Here is an 8,959-nt window from a genome sequence, read left to right as displayed (position 1 = left end):
CCAATCATGTCATTGGCAGAAGCAGGAAAAGGGACAGGTGTCTTCCCAGCATGGATCACATGGACATGGATCACCAGGGTTCTTCCCAACATGGGTTCTCCCATGGGGGACAAAGTTGGAGCAGTGCAAGAAGGTCTTCCTGCAGTTGAGGCAATTGCAGAGCTTCCCTCACTGGTGACTCTGTTGGTGTTTGGTCAAATGAGAGCTCTGGGTGAAGCTCTTCCCACACTGGGGACACTGGTAGGGCCTCTCCCCAGTGTGGATGCGCTGGTGGGTGATGAGATTGGAGTTGCGGTTGAAGCCCTTCCCACAGTCCGGGCAGCGGAAGGGCCTCTCCTCTGTGTGAGTCCGCTCATGCAGGAGGAGATTGGAGCTGCTCTGAAACCTCTTCCAATACTGGGGACACTCACAGGGCCTCTCACCACTGTGGATGCGTTGGTGTCTGACAAGTTCTGAGCTGCAGCTGAAGCCCTTCCCACACTTCCCACAATCATAGGCCCACTCCCCAGTGTGGATCATCTGGTGGCTGATCAGGGTGTTGCTCCTCCTGAAGCTCTTCCCACACTCCAAGTACTTGTAGGGCTTCTCCCCATCATGAAGCTGCTCATGGACCACCAGCTCTGATCCCTGGCTGTAGCTCTGTCCACCTTCCTGGCTCAGGGTGGGTCTTTCCCCCTCAGAGCACCCGGGGGTGCATTTAGAGCCTCTCCTCCTGTAGGATCTCTGTGTCTTTTCTTCCCCATTGGATTCCTTCTCCATGGAGCTGCGCAACACAGCCTCCTCCTCGAGGTTCTGCCACGGGGATTTGTCCTCCCTGGTCTCCATCCTCAGATTCTTGTCTGGGGGAGGAAGGACAAGGAGAAGATGGGACTTGCCTCTGTGACACAGGGAAGGGGAAGGAGTTGCCCCCAGTGCATCCCCAGCAGGACGGCGTTGGCAGCGGTTTTGTTCTGCAGCTGGGGGCCATGCTGTGCTGGGAGATGGAGCAGGAGAGAGGGGGAAAGGGGGCACTGACTTCCTCCTCACCAGCCTGGGTGTCCCGGGGCATCTTCCTCTTCCTCACAGCCTCGTCCTCCATCTCCTGAAAGTTTGAGAATGAGAAATTCTGTTTAGGGACGAAAACAAGGGATGAGAACATTAAGTTTTGTACTGCTTTGAAGGCAAAGCAGGGGGAGAGTCTAAGCCAGAATTACAATTTCATAAGAAAATTCAGATCAAGGCAATGATACAGAAACACTGCCATAAACTGACACAATCAGGATATAACCTGGCACCCGTTGCTCACGGTGCTGGTAGCAGTCCCATTAAATGGTGGCTGCAGTCCTGTTGCAGTGATGAAGTGATTCTGTCGAAGCAGTGATCCTGTAGAAGGGTCGGTGGTACTTATGGAGCTCTTGTCCTCTGGGAACCCAGTACGCAAGGTGCTCCTGGTGTTGCAAACCTCAGTTTATATGCAGGTAGGAATGCTTGGCTCCTCCCCCTGGGCAGAGCATCCCACAATGGGATGATGTAATTCTATCAGTCCTGCAGGGACACTCAATGGCCCATTCACAGAAGAGAGCCCCTGGAGGGTGTTATCAGGGCTGAGTCATGGAAGACATAAAGAACACTTGCCCCGCCCCAGGGGAGGTCTCTGTCCCTGTCACTCCCTTGTTGTCCCCCCTTTTCTCTTTCTTTCCATGTCTCTCTCTACCTCACATTTCCTGATCAATACAATCCACTTTGAATTTGGTCTTGGTAGCACCTTAATTGGGGCAGAGGCATTTCTCTAACAATTTTCTTAACCAGATTGCAACATTATTTTGGCACAGTGAGTTTAGGCACTGTTCTCTGACTCCAAGTGCCTTTTATAACAGCGTGGTTCCCTCCTCTGAAGAGGTTGTGGTCCTCTCTGGAGGAACTCTTGGAAACTTGGATGCAGCTTCATCTGAGCAACTTATAGGAGAACTGATGAGGAAAAAGGCTGTAGGTGGCTAGGTGGCCAGTGTAAAGAAAATGTTTTCTTCTCCTTCCTTGAAAACTTTGTTAAAAACACTGGAGGAAAAGGAGCAAATGATACCAGTGAGACTGACAAAGTTCACTCACCCCAAGGTGAGGAACACAAGGCTGCTAAAAGTCGCACAAGAAGCCCAGCTCAAGTAGCTAAATTTCTGCATAAATGCCAAATTCACAGGCTTAGGGGCTTTGCCACATATGAGAATCATTATTCTCTTCGTCCCTGTCACCCTTGTGAAAGCCCCACAGTGCTTTCTCTTCCTTTTAATATGTATTGGGCCGAATTTCCACTTTTATGGGAACCTGCCAGCAGCTGAGCTGGAGCTGTGCAGGAACCAATGAAACTTGGAATTGCCACATCATTGCTTCTATTATCGGTTTATTCATGTTTGGGATTTATTTGCATTTTCATCACATGTTACTTTTGGGAAAATCAAATATTCATCAAAATGATTAATGCAGAGTTATATTTAATTTCTGCCAAGTTTATTTTGTCCAGTGCCCAGGGGATGCTCAAGGGGTCTCTGCCTCACCCTGGGGGATGCTTGGGAGGGGCTTGTGGGGGCTGTCCCTGTCCCTGTCACCCCAGAGCATTCCCCAGGGGGTCTCCATCATTCTCACCCCAGGGAATGCCTGGGGGCTCTCCCTCCCTCTCATCCCTGTGCCAGGGGGTGCTCAGCCCAGCCTCTGTACCTCTCAGCCCAGGGGATGCTTGGGGGTCTCTGTCCCCTTGCCCTGAGGGATGCTCAGGGGTCTCCATCCCTCTGGCCTCAGGGAATGCTTGTGCAGGGCTGGGGGCCAGGGGCTCTGTGTCCCTCTCACCACTGAGGGTGCTCAGGGCTGGGGGGGCTCTCCGATCTTCTCATCCCTGGGGAGGCTGGGGGGGTCTCTGTCCCTCTCAGTCCTGATGTGACCCCACCCAAACATCATCGGGCTCAGAGGGACAGAGACACCCCCAAACCCCCAGAAGGGCTGGACCTGGGATTTGGTTTGGGGCTGAGGATTTAGGATAGGGCTGGATTTGAGGGTGGGGTTGGAGTTAGAGCTGAGATTTGGATTAGAGCTGGCATTGGGGTTAAGGCTAGACATGGGATTGGCTTTAGGGCTGGGATTGGGAATGGGTCTGAGGCTAGACGAGTCTGGCACTGGGATGAGATTAAATACAGAACTGTGAGTGTGTCTAAACATGGAGTGAGATTGAGACGAGGATCAGGGCCAGGTTTGGGACTGAGCTCACCCCGAGCGGGACAGGGGGGATGTCACTGCAGGATGTCCCTGGCATTGTCCCAGTCCTCCTCAGGCACCTCCAAACATGGGGGGCAGCTGGGTGCTCCAAGATCCAGGTGCTCCCCCCCTGCCCTTCAATACCAGGCGAGCATTCCCTGAGGGTGGCCCACTAACCCACTGTCCTGGATTGCCAAACAGATTGTATTCTCTTTGCCTTCTGTATGGCAGTTGTCTTCTGTTAAGTGGGAAGTTTTCCTTATCTCTTCAACACCCAATCCTCCCTCTGGGCAGACATCTGCTGATAAAGGCTATTGAATGGCACTGCATGACTGATAAGAACTACAGCATCCCATTGGGAGATGCTCCACCCAGAGGGGAGAGCCAAGCATTCCTACCCAGATATAATCTTGAAATTCTGGAACACCAGCATGGCTTTCTCCACTGGATTTCCCAGAGGAACAGCAGCTGCCTCTTCCACTGGATCTTCGGAGGAAGACTACACCTTTCTACAGGATCCCTGCTCCAGCAGAACCACTCCTGGCACTCCAGGAGGACTGCAGCCACCATTCCAATTGGATTGCTACCAACACCCTGACCAACAGGGTGTCAGGTTGTGTTCTGACTCTGTCAGTGTTGTCTTGGTTTACTGCATTGTTTATTTTATATTTTTATTGTTTCCCTAATAAAGAGCTGTTATTCCTGCTCCCATATTTTTTCCTGAGAGCCCCTTAATTTCAAATTTATAACAATTCAGGGGGAGGGGGTTCACATTTTGCTTTTAGGAGAGGCTTCTGCCTTCCTTAGCAGATACCTGTCTTTCCAAAACAAGATGGAGTGACATCAATCTCTGCTTAATAACTGGTTTTGCTTTAATGCAGTTACGTTGAAATCACTTCCTAGTATATGATATAATATGATATGATATATTATATATGATATATAATATGTTGCAGCTGTTATACCTTGGAGTAAATTTTTCTGATTAAGATAATATTGTCTAATCATTACCATAATAGATAATATATATCTACAGAAATCTATATGTTTGCCATCCTTAATCCTATATATTGGTCATAATATAGATATAATATATGTATAATATATAAAATATATAAATAATAAATAAATATAGATAGGTAGATGATAGATAGATAGATAGATAGATAGATAGATAATATAGATAATATATAGGTTATATATCTCTGGTTTGCCATCCTTAATCCTGTGGGACAAATTCTATAAAAGTTTAATTCCACCTTTATAATTTATACATACAAAATCTTGAAAGTCTGGGACTGGGATTGGAATCATCTGCTCCAAAGCTCCTCTCACAAGAAGGAGTTTAGAAAGCTTGGAGGTCCTTGTGGGTGTTTGGGGATCGGTGGGAGCCATTGGGGGTCCAATTTACTGCCCAATTAACAGAAGATAACTGCCCTATCTGTGACAGATGGCAAATAGAATGCACATACTATCTTTCTATCCAGAACAACAGGAATTCAAATTAATAGAAATGTAACTTAACATTGCTCAAATCTAACAATAATGAAGCTTAAATTTGCTTAATCTTATCAACCCTGAATTTGCATTAAACATCACAGAATCAAAAATCAATATCCTTAAAAGTTATACGTACAACAAAATTTAACTTATTCTGTTGCTATTAATGGAAGTAAGGCACTGAAAAGTTGAACAATCTGTGAATGAAATAACAGCATGAAGGACTTACTGGAGGGATTAAAAGGTTGGAATAAGTGTGTTGTGATTTTATGTAATTTAGTTTTGAGAGAAGCCCATGGTAGCCACAAATTTTATGCAAGCATGAATTTACTAATGCCTTTTTAAGTGCAGTTTTACTGAAAGAAACAACAATGTGGCATTCGGCAAACCGCCCAGAAAACCAGCAGCTTCTTGAAATTGTATTTAGTGTAATTCCAGAGGGTCAATTTACCAGCATTTCTGTTAAAGAACATCCGACAAGTGCCGTGGTGGGGGGACCTGGTGGAGCCGCGCCGGGGGCTCGGGGGAACCGCGCTGGGAGCAGCCGAGCCACGCACCCCAAACCGCCCGCGGTTCCCCCTCCTGCCCCAGAGCCTGTGAATGTGCCTCCGTGCCAGAGGGAAGGGGCAGGAGATCCCCCAGTGCATCCCCAGCAGGACGGCGTTGGCAGTGGGGTTGTCCTGCAGCCAGGGGCCATGCTGGGCTGGGAGATGGAGCAGGAGAGAGGGGGAAAGGGGCACTGACTTCCTCCTCACCTGCCTGAGTGTCTCTGGGCATCCTCCTCTTCCTTGCAGTCTTCACCTCCATTGGGCCAAGATTTGGGAATGGGAAATCCTGGTTTGGGGAAAAACAAGAGATGAGCACAGTGTGTATGAAGGTCCTTTGCCCAAGTCCATCCCTAGAAGTCACCTGGTATCCATAAAAACCTTCAAAAAGCAAAAGTGAATTAAAAAAAACCCACCAGGAGTGTCCCATTTCCAGTCTCATCCCTCTGGGATTCTGGTGGTCCCCTCTCTCATGGCTGCAGAGGATACCATGGGTGCTGGGGATCCCCCCTCTCCAGGCTCCTGCTTAGGGATGCTGGGGGGTTTTTGGTTCCAGGGTCCCTATCTCCAGCCTCCCCCCAATCCAGTCACTTGGGGTTCTCTCATCTCCCCACCGCCCTGTCCTGGTTTAGGGCAAATTTGGGAGAAAACCTCCAAAAGGGGTTTCCTCTAGAAAGCAAATTCAAGCAGCCTCTCCCCCAATCAGTTTGGGAAAAGATTTATTTGGAGAAAAGTGGAAAAAACCTGTTTATTTAACAGGTAAAGCATTCATGAGCACAGCAAATGAACAATATTAAACAATAACACCTCTTGCCGCTCAAAAAATGATATGACAAACTCAGAAAGTCCCTCCATGGGCTGTAGCTCTGCTCACTCAGTCTCTTATCAGTTTCTCCATCACTGGAAATGCTGTGGACCAGGCTTGGGCCAATGGGCCACAGGTGGAGCTGCCAGTGCTCTTCTGGATGTTCAGAGCAGGTTTAAACAGCTCTAAAATAAAAGAAAAACCACAGTCCAGGGCACTTATCTGCCTTAGAGAGCTAAGAACGAAATAAAACCAAAGGAGAGCCCTGTTCTGCAATCTGTCTGTCCAGCAGCCGGAATATGGAGGAGTGCAGTTTCTAAAAAAAACTTCTCACTTCCTGCCACCCTTCTGTCTCAGAACCAGCCTTAAAGGTGCAGAACTCATTTCTGGGCTAAATCGATGAAGAGGGTATGAGCATGATCCCAGGTCCAGCCCTTCTGGAGGTTTGGGGGTGTCTCTGTCCCTCTGAGCCCGATGATGTTTGGGTGGGGTCACATCAGGGCTGAGAGGGACAGAGACCCCCCCGGCCTCCCCAGGGATGAGAAGGTCGGAGAGCACCCCCAGCCCCGAGCACCCTCAGCGGTGAGAGGGACACAGAGCCCCTGGTCCCCAGCCCTGCACAGGCATTCCCTGAGGCCAGAGGGATGGAGACCCCCCGAGCATCCCCCGGGGTGAGGGGACAGAGACCCCCGAGCATCCCCTGGGTGAGAGGGACAGAGACTGCCTGAGCACCCCCTGGCACAGGGTGAGGGAGACCCCCCAGGCATTCCCTGGGGTGAGAATGATGGAGACCCCCTGGGGAATGCCCTGGGGTGACAGGGACAGGGAGACCCCCTGGGGAATGACCTGGGGTGACAGCGACAGGTACAGGGAGAGGGACAGGGACAGCCTCCACAAGCCCTTCCCAAGCATCCCCCAGGGCGAGAGGCATGAACAGAGACCCCTTGAGCATCCCCTGGACACTGGACAAAATAAACTTGGCAGAAATCAAATTCAACTCTGCATAAACCACTTTGATGAATATTTGATTTTCCCACAAGTCGCATGTGATGAAAATGCAAACCAATCCCAAGCATTAATAAACTGACAATAGAAGCAATTCTGTGAAAATTCCAAGTTCCATCGGTTCCTGCACAGTTCCAGCTTAGCTGCTGGCAGGTTCCCATGAAAGAAAAGTAGAAATTCGGCCCATTACAGATTATAAAAAGCAAGAGAAAGCTTTGTGTAACTATCACAAAGGTGACAGGGATGAAGAGAATAATGATTCTCACATTTGGCAAAGCCCCTAAGCCTGTGAATTTGGGAGTTATTCAGGAATGTAGCTCCTTGAGCTGGGCTTCCTGTGGCACTTTAGCAGCCTTGTGTTCCTCACCTTGGGGTGAATGAACCTTGTCAGTCACACTGGTAACATTCGTTCCCTTTTCTCCAGTGATTTGAACAAACTTTCCAAGGAATAACAAAATATTTTCTTTACACTGGCCACCCACAACAGCCATTTTCTGCATCAGTTTTCCCATAAGATGCTCAGAGGAAGCTGTGTCCATGTTTCCAAGGGTTCCTCCAGAAAGAAAGAGCCACAAGCTCCTCAGAGGAGGGAACCATGCTGTTGTCAAAGGCACTTGGGGTCAGACAACAGTGCCAAAATCATGTCACAATCTGGTTAATAAAATTGTTAGAGAGATGCCTCTGCCCTAATTAACGTTCTAATGAGACCAAATTTAAAATAGATTTTATTGAACAGTAAATGTGAGGTAAAGAGAGAGAGATGAAAAGAAAGAGAAAATGGGGTAGAGCAAGAGACAGGGAAAGAGAGCCTCACTGGGGTGCAGCAAGAGTGACATTGTCCCCTGTGTGTGTGGCCTTCCCAGGGTGCGGGTTTTACACCTGAGCCAGTTTGGGTAAGGGGGGTGGTGTTCACCCCCCCAGCAGGTATTACCCCACTGTTTCAGGTTACAGTGTAAGATGTAACCAAATGCATGTTTTCCATCACCATCTTCATAAACTGTTATAAACAGGAGGGGCAAGTGTTCTTTATCTCTTCCATGACTCAGCCCTGATAACTCCCTCCAGGGGCTATCTTCTGTGAATGGGCCATTGAGTGTCCCTGCAGGACTGATAGAATGACATCATCCCATTGTGGGATGCTCCGCCCGGGGGAGGAGCCAAGCATTCCTACCTGGATATAAGCTGAGGCTTACAGCCCCAGTTGCGCCTTGCCTACTGGACTCCCAGAGGACAAGAGCTCCATAAGCACCACTGGACCTTCAGAGGAAGACCAGACCCTTCTACAGGATCACTGCTTTGACAGAATCATGATCATCCCTGCAACAGGACTGCAGCCACCATTTAATGGGACTGCTGCTACCACCCTGAGCAACAGGGTGTCAGGTTATATCCTGACTCTGTAGTTTAAGGCCGCATTTCTGTATCATTGCCTTGATCTTAATTTTCTTGTTAAATTGTAATTCTGCTTAAAATCTCCCCCTGGTCTGACCTCAAACCAGTACAAAACTGAATGCACTCATCCAGTGTTTTTCTCCCAAAACAGGTTTTCCGATTCCAAAACCTTGACTCAATGGAGGAGAAAGCTGCAAGGAAGAGGAAGGAGCCCTGGGATACCCAGGCAGGTAAGGAGGAAGTCAGTGCCCCTTTCCCCCTCCCTCCTGGTCCATCTCCCAGCCCGGCATGGCTCCCAGCTGCAGGACAACTGCGATTCCAACACTATCTTGCTGGGGAAACACTGGGGGGATCTCCTTTCCCTTCCCTCTGGCACGGAGGCAAATCCCATCCTCTCCTTGTCCTTCCTCCCCCAGCAAAGGAGCTGAGGATGGAGTCTAGCAAGGACAAATGTCCACAGCAGAAACTCATGGAAGAGGCCATTTTGAGTGGC

At 49.1% G+C, this 8,959-nt stretch overlaps 1 long non-coding RNA gene across 1 annotated transcript; it reads right to left on the bottom strand.

The window, feature by feature from the left end:
• Positions 1–364: 364 nt before the first annotated feature.
• On the bottom strand, positions 365–6,470 carry LOC135281440 (uncharacterized). The gene is made up of 3 exons (XR_010348086.1): positions 5,475–6,470; positions 1,027–1,081; positions 365–839 (listed from the first exon to the last, which is right to left on the bottom strand). It is a non-coding gene; the product is annotated as an uncharacterized LOC135281440 (long non-coding RNA).
• Positions 6,471–8,959: the final 2,489 nt, after the last annotated feature.

This window comes from Passer domesticus, chromosome 15, assembly GCF_036417665.1.
Source record: "Passer domesticus isolate bPasDom1 chromosome 15, bPasDom1.hap1, whole genome shotgun sequence".
Classification (NCBI taxonomy): Eukaryota; Metazoa; Chordata; class Aves; order Passeriformes; family Passeridae; genus Passer; species Passer domesticus.
Note: the sequence above shows the minus strand (reverse complement) of the source record. Positions and strands in the feature narration are given on the sequence as shown.